The sequence below is a fragment of the Gobio gobio genome, assembly GCF_949357685.1.
Source record: "Gobio gobio genome assembly, chromosome: 5".
Classification (NCBI taxonomy): domain Eukaryota; kingdom Metazoa; phylum Chordata; class Actinopteri; order Cypriniformes; family Gobionidae; genus Gobio; species Gobio gobio.
The window spans coordinates 49,638,842-49,655,594 of record NC_137101.1 but is presented as its reverse complement, the minus strand read 5'-3'; positions in this window follow the sequence as shown (position 1 = coordinate 49,655,594).

Below are 16,753 nucleotides of genomic sequence, written 5' to 3'. Positions count from 1 at the left end.
ATTGAGTGTTTGTGTTCATAGTTAAGTGTTAGTCTAATGTCAACATGCAGTTTATTGGAGACGTTTGCTAGCAATGTTCATTTGTGAATTAACATTAATTTGTGTGCAGCCTACATTACAGTAACTGTGCTGGTTTAAGTGCAGCATTAATGCAATTGGTCAAATCGGTATGCAATCAATTTGGATTTACAACACTGTAAATTTGTCTATGGATTGTATGCCGTCTTCTGAAGGATCGTCCAATAGGATCGATTTCTTGTAGACTCTGTCTGACACGCCAACTCTGAATATGAAAACCACGTGATTTCAAGCTCCCATACACATATTGTTCGCCTGCGTTTGTTGTAGACTGAAGAATTTCACGAGGAACTCTGTTCAGGCTGTGGTTTGATAGTGTTGTATACATCAGTAGCTGGACACCCAGGAGCAGTCTGTGTCTGTACAGAGTCTAAAAGCTTACGCCCAAACACATTGCAACGCTTTGCCAATTAATTCCCAGGGATGCCAAATGAGAAATTTGCTCTCCTGAAATGCTGTATCGAGGTCTGCCCTCATGTCCAGTAATGATAGGTGGAGGAAACAGGACATAACTGTTCTCAGACCTGGCTCTTTGTCTGGATTCATAAGCAGTCCGCACTAAATTGAGACATCCATATAAGGACTCCAATGTAGATGAGAAAAAATTCTCATCATTCATGTTCATTGCTACTTACTCCCACCAGTAACAACTGTACTTGAAAAGAGAACAGGATGACTTTGAATAGCATCATTGTAACGTTGTGAGGAAGAGCTGAGCAGGTCTTGAACATGTATTTTCTGGTCTGAGAGTGACTTCCTGCTTAAAGAGGAAGTAATGGATACCAAAAGGAGGGAAAGAATGTGTGTGTGAGAGAGACTAGAAATGTACTGTGTGTGAAAGGAGGATGTATGTGTGTGAGAGTAGAATATGTATGTATGTGTGTGAGAGTACCAGTAATGAATTATGGCTTGTACGGCCCCTCATAGAGAGTTGTGTTCTCGCCGGCCACTCATCGCCTGTACAAGCGTCTCCATAACATTGAGGAAGGCTTGATTGAATGCAGCCGTTTGAGTATTTTCCTCCGCCCTTAAGGCCACTTCCTGTTCCCTCGCTAGCCGGGCCTCATCGATTGACATCTGCAAATGGCGCTCCCTCTGTGCCCGGTTCAGCTCCTGCTGTTGAATATCAGCCACCTGCATCTCTCTTAAAGCAGCAATATGCTCCTGATGCTGCAGGCTCCTTTTCTTCTTGCCTGGACAAAAGTGAAGAAAAATGTGAGTTTTTTTTTTTTACTGTGATTATCAATTTTTGAGAGTACAACACGTGATCATAATATCAATTGATTTATGAAAGAACTGTACATTAACATCCCTTAAATGATTTACAGTATGAACTAATCACATAGGGTGGGTTGCACCAACAAGGATTAAATTAAACTCAGTTTAGAGCTAATCTAGGACTTGTTGATCTAGGCTTTATTTTAAATCGAGTTGTGTTGCACCACTTAATTTTAAACCCAGATGAACAAATCGGGGATTAGAATTTAACCTGCGATTAAAACCTCCATTTACAATTCATTTTCGCCGCCATGATGGATTTACCATTGACACCAACAATACTAATATACAATTTCCTTCTTTATTGACCACCAGAAACTCTCTCTGACATAAGTAGCTCTTGCCGATAAAGGAAATAAACTTGTAAAATGTCAGCTGTCTTTATAAAGCGCTACGTAGAGAGACTGTTACTGCTCAAGCAAGCAATGAAAACATTGTGCGTGCGGATTTCATAAACCTGGAAATATATTTATAGTATCAATTAATGGAGTATATTGTGGCAGTGTAACTTATGCCAAAACAACTGTCACGATTGGCGGAGTGACTATCTCTCTTGACAGCGCCGCCCATTACATTCGATCGAGTGGAGCGCGCATGAGAAACACGAGGTGTGGCCGTGATTACTGGCGCTCACCTCATCATCCCCACTGCTGTTAAATGCTATATACTCCTCTCTTCTTTTCTTTGTCCGACACCGAGATGAGTGACAGATTCTGGACTCGATAGCAGGCGTAAACTCACGGGCCGCCACGATCCTCACACTCTGACGTCTCAATTTGCTTTATTTTTCGTTTTTATTTGCAATAAACACCTCTCTGAGACCTGACGACACACCCACTGTTTCTATCTCTGTTCAATCATCCGCATAGTTTAATTATAGGTGTACTATATTTTATTTAAACCTCCTCACATGTAAGTTTAAAATGAATCCATAATTGAGATTTAAATCTGAGTTTAAAGTTATGGAGCAACAGGATTAAAGTTAATATATTTTAAATATAAATAAATCCAGGATCAAAATGATGGTTTAAATGTAAACTTGCTTATTTTTAAACAAGGTTAAAGTTTGGTGCAACAGAATTATTAGTTAAACCTTGATTTAAACTAGATTTAAGATGAATCCTTGTTAATGCAACCCACCCATAGTTACAGTAACTAGCAATAAAGTATTTATGGTTAGTAACTGGAATTCATATACATTAGGGATGGAACGGTATGAAAGTTTCGTACCACGATTATAGTGACCAAAATGATCACACTTTTATTATTTATATTATCACAGTTTTGTTAAAATTTGTTGAAAGTGTTCAAAAAGAACTGATGCACACAGTTTTATATTTGAAATCAACAAATAAAAAAGCAGCTCTATGCACTTTTTTAAGCAAGATTGTATTCTGTGGCATTTCCTTCCTTATAATAACCATCGTCAATAGTAACGCATTATAACAGCGCACACACGTGTCACAACCGTCGTCAATAGTAACGCATTATAACAGCGCACACACGTGTCACAAACGTCGTCAATAGCAACGCATTATAACAGCGCACACACGTGTTACAACCGTCGTCAATAGCAACGCATTATTACAGCGCACACACGTGTAACAACCATCGTCAATAGTAACGCATTATAACAGCGCACACACGTGTCACAACCGTCGTCAATAGCAACGCATTATAACAGCGCACACACGTGTCACAACGGACGTCAATAGCAACGCATTATAACAGCGCACACACGTGTCACAACCGTCGTCAATAGTAACGCATTATAACAGCGCACACACGTGTCACAACCGTCGTCAATAGTAACGCATTATAACAGCGCACACACGTGTCACAACCGTCGTCAATAGCAACGCATTATAACAGCGCACACACGTGTCACAACCGTCGTCAATAGTAACGCATTATAACAGCGCACACACGTGTCACAACCGTCGTCAATAGTAACGCATTATAACAGCGCACACACGTGTCACAACCGTCGTCAATAGCAACGCATTATAACAGCGCACACACGTGTCACAACCGTCGTCAATAGCAACGCATTATAACAGCGCACACACGTGTCACAACCGTCGTCAATAGCAACGCATTATAACAGCGCACACACGTGTCACAACCGTCGTCAATAGCAACGCATTATAACAGCGCACACACGTGTCACAACCGTCGTCAATAGCAACGCTTTATAACAGCGCACACACGTGTCACAACCGTCGTCAATAGCAACGCATTATAACAGCGCACACACGTGTCACAACCGTCGTCAATAGCAACGCATTATAACAGCGCACACACGTGTCACAACCGTCGTCAATAGCAACGCATTATAACAGCGCACACACGTGTCACAACCGTCGTCAATAGCAACGCATTATAACAGCGCACACACGTGTCACAACCGTCGTCAATAGCAACGCATTATAACAGCGCACACACGTGTCACAACCGTCGTCAATAGCAACGCATTATAACAGCGCACACACGTGTCACAACCGTCGTCAATAGCAACGCATTATAACAGCGCACACACGTGTCACAACCGTCGTCAATAGCAACGCATTATAACAGCGCACACACGTGTCACAACCGTCGTCAATAGCAACGCATTATAACAGCGCACACACGTGTCACAACCGTCGTCAATAGCAACGCATTATAACAGCGCACACACGTGTCACAACCGTCGTCAATAGCAACGCATTATAACAGCGCACACACGTGTCACAACGGACGTCAATAGCAACGCATTATAACAGCGCACACACGTGTCACAACCGTCGTCAATAGCAACGCATTATAACAGCGCACACACGTGTCACAACCGTCGTCAATAGCAACGCATTATAACAGCGCACACACGTGTCACAACCGTCGTCAATAGCAACGCATTATAACAGCGCACACACGTGTCACAACCGTCGTCAATAGCAACGCATTATAACAGCGCACACACGTGTCACAACCGTCGTCAATAGCAACGCATTATAACAGCGCACACACGTGTCACAACCGTCGTCAATAGCAACGCATTATAACAGCGCACACACGTGTCACAACCGTCGTCAATAGCAACGCATTATAACAGCGCACACACGTGTCACAACCGTCGTCAATAGCAACGCATTATAACAGCGCACACACGTGTCACAACCGTCGTCAATAGCAACGCATTATAACAGCGCACACACGTGTCACAACCGTCGTCAATAGCAACGCATTATAACAGCGCACACACGTGTCACAACCGTCGTCAATAGCAACGCATTATAACAGCGCACACACGTGTCACAACCGTCGTCAATAGCAACGCATTATAACAGCGCACACACGTGTCACAACGGACGTCAATAGCAACGCATTATAACAGCGCACACACGTGTCACAACGGACGTGCTCTCGTTTCATTCAAAACGCAACTTGTGGCCTTGCGTCTCTGTTTGTGATTGTATTGAAAATGAAATCAGAGGACTTTAATATTAATACTACTATAATATTGTTGTTAGCATCTTGTCTGGGCGATGGTTTTGTACACTGTACAAAATGGATTTATAAATAGGTAAGATTTAAAACATTAATCTCAATTCCATATGTCCCTGTAATTATTTATGTGGTAAAAAATCTGTGTAATAAGTGTACAATGAATACACATTATTATCCTTTAAATGTCACCCTTAATAGTCTTGTTTGAACTTGTTTATTCGTTTATTCGTCTTTGGCTTTGTTTAAAACTTTTTGTCCAATTATATCCCAGATGTAGTTTTGGTATTAAGGTTAAGATAACTTGCCTTTGTGTTTGCTATAAAACAGTGTGTGATGGTCACGAAAACGATGCGGCAGATTTGAAGTGTTTGCCCCCTATTGCAGTGATTTTCTTTTTGCATGTTCTGCAGACAGGGTGACCATCCTCGATTGTTTCCCTCAGGACTTTTGTAAAAGCCAAAATATGACAGATTTGGTCTGTGAGAATAGCCTAATCAAAAGTAGCCAAGCTCATTGTACAACAAAATTACCATCCAATCACAATAAGTTATCGATAAACGTGCATTTAGTGAAGGCGGCATGTCAAAAAAGATTGAATGACACACAACAGAAGCGCTCTCTCTGACAGTATAACCAAAATAACTATATATCGGTTTTGCAAAATAGGGGAGGGGATGGGTGTTGGTGGGGTATATGAAAGTTACATTTTTATCATTACATTATGGAAAATAATGAACTTTATCACAATATGCAAATTTTTTGAGAAGGACCTGTATATATATATATATATATATATATATATATATATATATATATATATATATATATATATATATATATATATATATATATATATATATATATATATATACAAGCTTAGTCTAGACATATGATTTGTAACCGTGAGTTTTTTGGTCATATTTCATACCTGTGACCATGCGCTCTGGTTTCATGCTGGTGCTGGAGGTTGCTGGTGTTGGTGGATGTGCTGCTGGTGACGCTGCTAGCACCAGTTGGGAAGTTGAGCCATCAGTGTGTGGAGAAAGTGCTAAAGAATCAATCGTAGACAATGAATTTGAAACAAAAATTTGTACAATTAATTTGTAAAAGTTAGATGGTCAGTAAAGTGAAGATTTCAAGTGTAATATAGATTTAACACACAACGTACCATCCTCCATCGTGTTCTCCAGCAACGCTGTGGCTGAGTCCAGGGCAGCCTCCCTCCTGTTGCTCGCTGGTTTACTTCTATAGATAGCGTCCATTTGGGCGAACCACTTCCACATTCTTCTGTTTGAACCACTCCGGCTGTTGAGGTCCTTTATGGTTCTGTAGTTGCTTTTTAGTTTTTTTAACTTGTCCCTACACTGTTTGAAGGTCCGGTGGTATCCCTGAGCGACTTCCTGAAAAACTTTTTCATTCCGGGTCGTCCCATTCAGCTCTCGCTGGATCCGCTCCTCGGCTACCAACGAGAGGAACGTCTGCACCTCGTCTACTGACCACGATACAGCCACGTTGTGTGTGACGGTCGTGCTTTGAGAATGAAACCAACCTGTTTGTTCCTCAGTTTCTACATGTTTTACTCTGAATGTTTCTTCAATCTTCATGTCTTCACTCTCCTCTTTCTCTGTTTGTTCCTCAGTTTCTTCATGTTTCACTCTGAATGTTTCTTCAATCTTCATGTCTTCACTCTCCTCTTTCTCTGTTTTTTCCTCAGTTTCTTCATGTTTGACTCTGAATGTTTCTTCAATCTTCATGTCTTCACTCTCCTCTTTCTCTGTTTGTTCCTCAGTTTCTTCATGTTTGACTCTGAATGTTTCTTCAATCTTCATGTCTTCACTCTCCTCTTTCTCTGTTTGTTCCTCAGTTTCCTCAATCTTCATGTCTTCACTCTCCTCTTTCTCTGTTTGTTCCTCAGTTTCTTCATGTTTCACTCTGAATGTTTCTTCAATCTTCATGTCTTCACTCTCCTCTTTCTCTGTTTGTTCCTCAGTTTCTTCATGTTTCACTCTGAATGTTTCTTCAATCTTCATGTCTTCACTCTCCTCTTTCTCTGTTTTTTCCTCAGTTTCTTCATGTTTGACTCTGAATGTTTCTTCAATCTTCATGTCTTCACTCTCCTCTTTCTCTGTTTTTTCCTCAGTTTCTTCATGTTTGACTCTGAATGTTTCTTCAATCTTCATGTCTTCACTCTCCTCTTTCTCTGTTTTTTCCTCAGTTTCTTCATGTTTCACTCTGAATGTTTCTTCAATCTTCAGGTCTTCACTCTCCTCTTTCTCTGTTTTTTCCTCAGTTTCTTCATGTTTCACTCTGAATGTTTCTTCAATCTTCATTTCTTCACTCTCCTCTTTCTCTGTTTGTTCCTCAGTTTCCTCAATCTTCATGTCTTCACTCTCCTCTTTCTCTGTTTGTTCCTCAGTTTCCTCAATCTTCATGTCTTCTCTCTCCTCTTTCTCTGTTTGTTCCTCAGTTTCTTCATGTTTCACTCTGAATGTTTCTTCAATCTTCATGTCTTCACTCTCCTCTTTCTCTGTTTGTTCCTCAGTTTCTTCATGTTTCACTCTGAACGTTTCTTCAATCTTCATGTCTTCACTCTCCTCTTTCTCTGTTTTTTCCTCAGTTTCTTCATGTTTCACTCTGAATGTTTCTTCAATCTTCATTTCTTCACTCTCCACTTTCTCTGTTTGTTCCTCGGTTTCTTCATGTTTGACTCTGAATGTTTCTTCCCTCTTCATTTTAATAAACGCCATCTTTATAATAGTGTGTCACGTGGATCTCAGTCGCTTCACCAGTAGTGCTGCAGTCATCAAGTGTGACTGAAGCAGAGAAACATTGTGATTTTATACAGATTTCAGGGGGCCGTCCTTACAGGTGAAGACAAAGTATACAAAAGCATATAAAGGATGTGAGCAGTTATAGGAACAGCTCTAATCCAATCAGCACAACTATAGATTATCATAGACATCAGATAGTCACACCTTCATCCATTCAGTCACACTTAACTCAGATATTGATTAGCATCAACAATCACACCAATTAAAGTCATGAGGCAGAAGCAGCAACAGCCATTAAAGACAAAAGCCTCACTTACCATGATTTTACATTTGTGTTCCCACACACCTGAAGCAAAAGAGATTCTGAATGTTTCTTCAATCCTCATGTTTCACTCTGAATGTTTCTTCAATCTTCACGTCTTCCCTCTTCTCTTTAATAAACACCATCTTTATAATAGTGTCATGTGGATCTCAGTCGCTTCACCAGTAGTGCTGCAGAGTAGTTTTTTTTTTTTTTTTTACTATCGCTAGGACTCATTTCTCAATACTTAATACCATATTTTCAAAACTCTTCACACAGTTCTCTAAACAAGCTTTCAGCTTCACAGCAGTTAATTTGTGTCATTTGAAAGAAGTTGTGTATTTTGTGGCAAAGCAATGATAAATGATCTACAGTTTACCTTACATAGACTCACGTGTTAAGAGTTTTGAAAAAGCAGCCTAAGTGCAGAGCTGCCAACTTTCACCCATTGGCCATGAGACACACGCATTTGATTGGTTTCACACGCTCACACGCCCCAGATTTCTCACGCTGAAGTGTCAACCCGGTCGGTCAAATGCCTGAAAGATGAGTTTATCTATAGATCTACCTGTTGAGCCACTCGTGATCGATTAGTTATGCTTTCGGTGAGGGGGTTCAAGATAAATGTGCAAATAAATACGTGTAGTGACCAAAAGCTATATACCGTTTTGGGTCCTGTAATGAGCGAAGCGTAGCGCTGTGACGCTCAGGGGTGTTTCCCGAAAGCGTCGTTAGCTAACTATGGTCGCAAGTTCCGGGACATATAAGGGACATTCTACCAGAAACGTACATTTCCACTTGTAAAAATTCTTGGGGGGAAAAAGATCTTATTCTTAAATCTGAACATTGAGTCATATAGAGGACATGTTAAACTATGAGAAACACATATCATGCCATCTCAGCATGTTTCTATGATTGAATAAAATACATTTTTAAACGCATTGCACCCCTAAAATGTCAGGCCCTGTCACAGACAAATTTGTATATGTAAGAATGATTTCCTAATGATTATTTTTTTGTATACATAGCATTTTCTTATTGGTCACATGTCCCTGATTGTATCTAGCATGGTTTTGTAATTCCTATTAGAAATATAAGCAACTTTTCAGTCAACTGTAGTACATAAAAATCGCAGAATACCAGCCAGGCACTCATATAGTTATAAAATAACTACCTTTACATAGGAGATTTTTATAAAAAAAACATAGTAGTAGATATATACCCCCACGTTCATCTACACAGTTAAATAAGTTAATTCATCACTATTTCCTCGAATAGTACATTTTTATATCATAATTTCCTGTGTGACAGGACTGACCGTGGCGTGACAGGACTGACAGTGCTGTGACAGGACTGACTTTATGGATTACGTTGATGTAGAAAAAGTTATGTTTTCTGTTCTTTATTTAAGTTTTGGTATGCATTCCTTTTTTAAATTATTATTATAATTTAAAGTCTTGTTCTCAGCCAAGGACCTATAATAAGGAGCTTCTTCCTCTCTTTGTTGGAATGCTTTCGCCCCTCTATCTTTTGCCTGCAACCTACGTCCCTCATTAAAAGGTTACACTACTCTATTAATTTGCTGTGTAGTTCTATGGAAAATCACTTCATATATAAAGTACATTTTACTATGATACAGCAAATGTATTCAATAGGCATTTAACTGAATAGCACAATGTAAAGTAACTGTGTTACCACATTATATTACGGATCGTAATAACAGGGTAATACTATGGTAATATCTACATTACTTAAGAAATTACATGGTAATAACGAAAAATTGCATGTAATTTCTTATAATATAGATATTACCATGGTATTACTCTGTTATTACAAAGCTGTAATATGAAGTGGTACTGTGATGGTGGCCCTTTCTAACCTTGAAGGCCCTGGCCCTGGAACTGGAACTGCTCCTTTCTCTTAAGTCTAGAGGTTTTCTGTTGCTCTCTCCATAATTTGCGCCTATGTTTTTGGTCTCGCTCATTCAACTCATGAATACTTTTCCTTCTTTACTTTTTCTGCATCCATATCTCCCTTTCTTTCTGAAGATGTTTCTCCTTTCTGTCAGGGTCTGCATTTAGTCGTGCCCGACATTGTCTCTGTCTCTCAGCTGCACTAACTGGAGCCATCTAACTGCAATCTGTATGAATTGGAATAATTAGTCATCATTACGCAAAGCCAATATAAATGACAATTTTATATTATATCAATCATGAAATTAATATACAAAATGCAACCTCAAAAGCAGTGCTACATAGACCTAGGTAAAGAGGGACAAAATAAATAAAAAAATGTTGATGCGCATAAAAAGCTTAAAATTTACAGTGTAATGTCTATTTTTTCAAATAATGTTTTACTATGGCTTGCATTAAATTCATATTATATGCAATAAAGGTAATAAAAAGAACAATGCCATTGATTTGTAAGGCCCTGTCACAGGACTGTCAGGCCCGGTCACACAGTGATGTGACAGGGCCTGACGTGACAGGGCCTGACGGTCGGCCATTTTAAACCGCCATTAATCAGCCTGCCAGCATGCTAGCAAAAAAACGGCTAACATGCAAGTAAGGGATTTCATTAACCTTTTAGACATTTTTGGAAATACTTTTTATGCACTGTAAACAATTCAAGGACAGATAATGTACATTTCTGGTAGAATGTCCCTTTGACCTCAAATCAGGTTATATTAATGATTTTTAAAAAGTTATGGGGAAATTTCAATAACAAAATATATCCTGACAGAATCTGTTCTGAGAGGAGGGTTTTAGAAAGGAACATGTGTTTTCTGAAGTGATTTTGACCTCAAATCAAGTTATATTAATGATTTTTTTAAAGTTATGGGGAAATGTCAATATAATAAAATATATTCTGACAGATTCTGTTCTGAGAGGAGGGTTTAGTGCACTGCTTAGGTGGTTGTTGATGCTGTAAGGCAGGGGTGTCAAACTCAAATACCCAGTGGGCCAAAATGTAAAACCTGAACAAAGTCACGGGCCAACGGTGAACAAATTAACCTTTTAATATGGACCCAAACAAGTTTTGCTTTAAAACATTGAATATGGAACAAGCATCGCTTATTACCATACAATATATCATTTAATAGTGGAGACATGCAAAATCGAATTTCAAATGAAAAAACACATCAATGGCATTCATTTATTAAATAAATAAAAAAAATTCTATTTGCAGCCTTCTGATTTAGATACCAAAATAAACTTTTTCCACTGGCTAATAATTTTACAAATAAAATGATAATAAATCAATCAACCATTCAAAGCCCATGCCTTGTAGCAAGAAAAAGTGCATAAAGAAAACGTTAATTATTGCACACTGGTCTAATCTGATGTGCCCAAGCCAGATTGTCACGATCGTCTGAAGGAAACTGAGGTGAGGACTCAAATGCAGGAAACAAGATGAATTTATTATAAAAATAAACATAAACACAAACCAAAAAACCCACAAGGGGGAAAACATAACATAATTGGAACAAACAACATACCAAAATATCAGGAAGCGGATCACAGGGAAGGGAGACGAAGACCAGACATTACAACGTAAGCACAAGGACTGAGAACACAAGGGAACTATATAAAGGGGAAGAAATCAGGAGGGAACAGGTGGAAGAAATCAAACACTAATCAGATAACAAGGGGGAGGGATCAGACAAAGACCTGAGCACAGCCCAAAACAACAACACACCACATGTGCTCCACAAGACAGGACAGACATGTGACACAGATACCTGGCATCTCTTCTTGGATGCTAGTTCATCAATGTCTGGGCTCAAGCTCTGAGCTGAAGAAATCCTCAGTATCGAGCGAAGATGTTCATCAGTCAGACGTCTCCTGTGAGTTGTTTTGGTCATCTTCATCGAGGAGAAAAGTTGCTCGCATAGATAAGTGCTGCCGAACATGGAGAGCATCTGAGCAGCTTGGGTGCGGAGCTGAGGCATTGTGTCAGGGATGAACCGTGGAAACTGTGCGGCGCCCACAGCATCATACTTTGACTTCAGCGTGTCATTGCACTGGAGTTCAATCAGCTCCATTTGGATGTTGGTTGGTGCATTTTCCACATCAACTGCGAAGGGATTACTAAGCAGTTCAAACTTGCATTTCTGGGCATCGAAGTCGGCAAATTGCCAGCTAAACTCAGCGGCGAGAACACTGAGTTTTTCAGCAAACTGTGCGCATGGGAACACGGTGGTAGAGATCTGCGCTTTTATGGATTGGCAGCAGGGAAAATGGCAAGGGTTTCCTTGCAGCATCTGATTCTCCCACAGGCACAGTTTAGATTTGAAGGCCCTCACTGCAGCGTACATGTCTGTGATGATGCGCCCCCGCCCCTGAAGCTGCAGGTTTAGCGCATCGAGATGGCTCGAGATGTCACAGAGAAAGGCCAGCTCACACAGGAACTTTTGCTCCCGGAGCTCTGCTGTATCCTTCCCTTTGGTTTCCAGGAATTGACATATTTCCTCACGCAGCTCGAAACATCTGTTCAGTACTTTTCCTCTGCTTAGCCATCTCACCTCTGTGTGATACGGCACGTCTGCATATTCCGAACCACACTCCTCCAGAAAAGATTTAAACTTGCAGTGATTTAGACCTTTGGCTCTTATAAAGTTAACTACCTGTGTTACTGTGGTCATAACATGTTCCATCTTTAGGGCTTTGGCACACAGTGCTTCCTGATGTATGATGCAGTGTTAAACAGTTAGCTCACCTGCACAACTGCAGTTCTCTTCCCGCATCTTCTCCCGAACCATGCCCACAAGTCCACTCTTTTTACCGCACATCGCTGGAGCACCATCTGTCGTTAATCCAACGAGTTTATCCCACGGCAGCTTTATTTCAGTAACACATTTGGAAACCTCCTCAAAGATTTCCTTTCCTGTGGTTGTGCCATGCATTGATTTGAATCCCAATAGCTCCTCCGTAACCAAAGATTTGAGTCCACTCCACGGATGAAGACTGACAGCTGAGCAGTATCAGATGCGTCGCAGCCCTCGTCCACAGCGAGGGAGAACGCAACAAAATCTTTTCCCTTTTCCATCAGCTGGTCATACAGATTGGTGGCAAGATCACATGTGCGATCAGCTACTGTGTTCCTGCTCAGGCTCACGTTTGAAAATGCTTGTTTTTTCTCTGGGCATACGAGGTCACAAACCTTCATCATGCACTTTTTCATGAACTCTCCCTCATTAAAGGGCCGGGCTGATTTTGCGATCTCTGCTGCCACTATATAACTAGCCTTTACAGCAGCTTCGCTTTGTGATGTGGCTTTTTTAAACATATTCTGTTGTGAAACCAAACTTCTTTTCATCTCCTCTACTTTCTGGCTCCTTTGAGTCATGTCCAGGTCCTTGTATTTGTCATGGTGTTTCGTTTCATAGTGTCGTCTAATGTTGTACTCCTTACTTACAGCCACGTTGACTCCACAAACAAGAAAAACAGGTTTGTCTTTTACATATGTAAACAGATATTCTGCCTCCCACTTGTCCAGAAAGCTCCTGTTTTCTGCCTTTCTTTTCGCCATTTTTGGGAAGGGTTAGCTCGCTGACAGTTGTAGCGTCTATGTTGCTATGACTACTGTCACAGAGGAGAGAGCGTTTCTGGGTCCTGTCCTGATTGGCGCGCGAAAACAGCAGAGCATTATGGGATTCGTAGTATTAGTGGTGAATGCGCTGTATAATACCGGCGGGCCAGCTCTAGTAGTAATTTGGTATTGTCTCGCGGGCCAAATATAATTACCCCAGAGTTTGACACCTATGCTGTAAGGCTTTGCCATTTTCAGTTCTGAGTGTAAACCAAAACTTGTAAAGAATGGTAGAAGGTCTTTCTTTCTTTCTTTCTTTCTTTTGAGATGCATATTCATTTCCCACTTAGTTATTGATGACAGCTTTCAATTTGAAATGTAATTTGAAATAATAATGCTACTATTGTGTTTTGTAGCAGAAATGTTTCTTATAATTTATTTATTTTATTTATCAAATTGATATAGATATAAAAAACAATAGTGCAAACAGTATATTTCTTACTGAGATACAAAAGATTTGTTTAAATGTAAAACATTTTTTTCCGTAATGTAACTAAAGTTAATTTTGCTCGTAAAGTGACTCTTTGTAGCAAAAAACAGTATGTGATTTGTTATTTGGCCATATTTATATTATTCCTATTTCTTGTTGAAACATGTAAAAAATCCGGCACTTAATTTTTCCAGCTTCCACCATGGTTTGATGTGGGATGGGGGGTGGGGGTCTGGTCTTGGGCATAGACTCCCAGGCTGAAAATGGGTCCCACTCCGGCCCTGACAGTGCCCATCATCCGTTATTTCCACCACTTAATCAAGCCACTCTTCTTTAAAACATGATGAGGTTTTATTTCACGTCTGTGCGTTTCAAGTTGCCTCTCACACTATTATGCACACTACTCATAAAACTAGGGAACAAATTATTATATTATGCACACCATTTACTCATATTGAGCTATTTGGACTCTCAAATTGACTCACTGCCGCTCACATGTGACATCATCCTCTTTCTATGAAACCTGTAAACCGCATTCACCGGATCTAACACTGCAGCAATACTATAGCGGCTGAACAGAGCACTGCAGTTATTTCTCATTTAAAATACAATCTAATGGATTTCTCCCCACCTTTCACGTCTTTGTCTGTCGTCTGCACAACAATTGTATTATTTCTGCGCGGCAACACACGCGCACAGCTTAGAGGAAACATTACTGACAACTACTAAATGTTTTATAACTACCTGAATGAGTCATGAATTACAATAGGAATATGAATGTTGTTAAAGCATGTATTAACACACTTAGAAACTATTACTGTATGTCTAAATAATATGTATAAATGTACATTTAAATAGTTTATTACTCATTTACTTACACTTTCTAAATGATTTTATCAACCACTGACAACTCCTAAATAACTGGTTTGTAAATAATGTAATAATTTAGAAATGATAAATTGATTACTAATAAAACATGACAATACAATTATTGAACACATTATAGATAAGCTTATAAATCGAGAACAAAGTATTTATAAAATGCTTATTAATATGTATTAATGCTTTATAAATTATGATTTAACTATTAACTAATGCTTAACTAATGATTCATTGTGTATAGTTATTATAAAGTATTACCGAATATGTTTACTTTATTCAAGTTACTACAAGAAATACACCGAAGATGTGGTACACAGTATCAAGAAGTTAAGCTGGAACGTTATTCCTGCCACAGCATCTACTGGAAATCACACAGCAAGTCAATAACAACAAAATGTGTATAAACGATAATCAGTGTAAAATCAGTACAGATGTAATATAATCAGTGTAACTGTAGGGTGAAAGTCATTTCAATACAAGTAAAATGATCATCTAAAATGGACTACAAGCAATGTATAATTTAGGTAATAAATAAATCAAAAGATGTGTAAATTAATATAGCATGGAAATAAGATTATGCAAGTTTATATGAATACAGAAAATAATAAAAAGAAAATATCAAATGGATTATAGCACAAGCCAACAATCACCCTGCAGATAAGATACGTACAGGCACAGATAGCTTTACAAAGTAATATCCCTTACTTTCCAGCAGCAGAGTTAAATGCAAGAACAGTTAATCAAATATAACTTCTGAAAATTTCCCCAAAAGGCGCAATGCTGTTTTACTAAAACTTTTATTTTAAGTATGACTCCAGCTCTTCTCTATGTCAAGCATCCATTTGACGTAAACTCCATGGTTAATGTTTTCTTAAATTGCAACACTGTTGGGGATTTTGTCTGGGGACAAATAACAATAATCCATGGTTAATCCTTCATTCCGGAGTTTGATGCTGTGGGTCACCTCATCTAGTTTCTTGCGGAAAGTCTTTATGGCTTCCTTCATTGGTTGCTCTGGGAAGTGCATATCTGGATACATGCCTAAGAACAGCTGGGAAAAAGTAAACTCTTCAGAGAGGAGAACAACATGTTTCATTCTTTTTACATGGAAAACTGCCCCTCACACTCAGACAAGCTTATAAAACACCCCGGGAAAGAATTGGGGATTTTCACAAACACGTTTTCAGAGAAACGTGCTCATAATGTGGTATTCTTGGAATGTGACACTGCAAAGCATTTTATTGATTCATTTATTTTTGCTATGCAAATGCGTTTTACAGTAAGAGAAAAGCCTCATATGATAGTGATTACGGCGCAGTAAAAAAATATATGATCCATAAGTCCTGGCAATGTATGTTTTAAGGTCATCAAACCATTTTCTGCTTCATTTTATAAGCTAAACAACTTAATTTTAAGCCAAGATTTAAATGCAAATTTTATTTTATTTCACAAAGTTTTTAAGTTGAGGTAGAGAGAAGACGTGCGTTATAACGTGAGTTTGGAGCAAAAACATTTACATTTACATTTATGCATTTGGCAGACGCTTTTATCCAAAGCGACTTACATTGCATTCAAGGTACACATTTTTACATTTTGTCAGTTCTTGCTTTCCCTGGGAATCGAACCCATGACCTTGGCGTTGCTAGCGCCATGCTCTACTGTTTGAGCTACAGGAAAGCTAAAACATGGTCCATTATTTGTTGTGTTTTGATGCTGTGCTAAGCTAATATGCTAGCTTGCCCGATGCTATCAGGAGCGATTGTGTTTTATGAATAATTGTGAATGGTAAAGCTCAATGAAATGTTTATTTTTGTAAGAAGGGCATTTGATACAGTTTCAAAGAAGGTGAAGTGAGAAGTTTGATCAAAGAAATGAGGGATTAAAGTAGAAAGTCGTCAGTAATTATAATGAAGACAAAAGAATAATAATTAG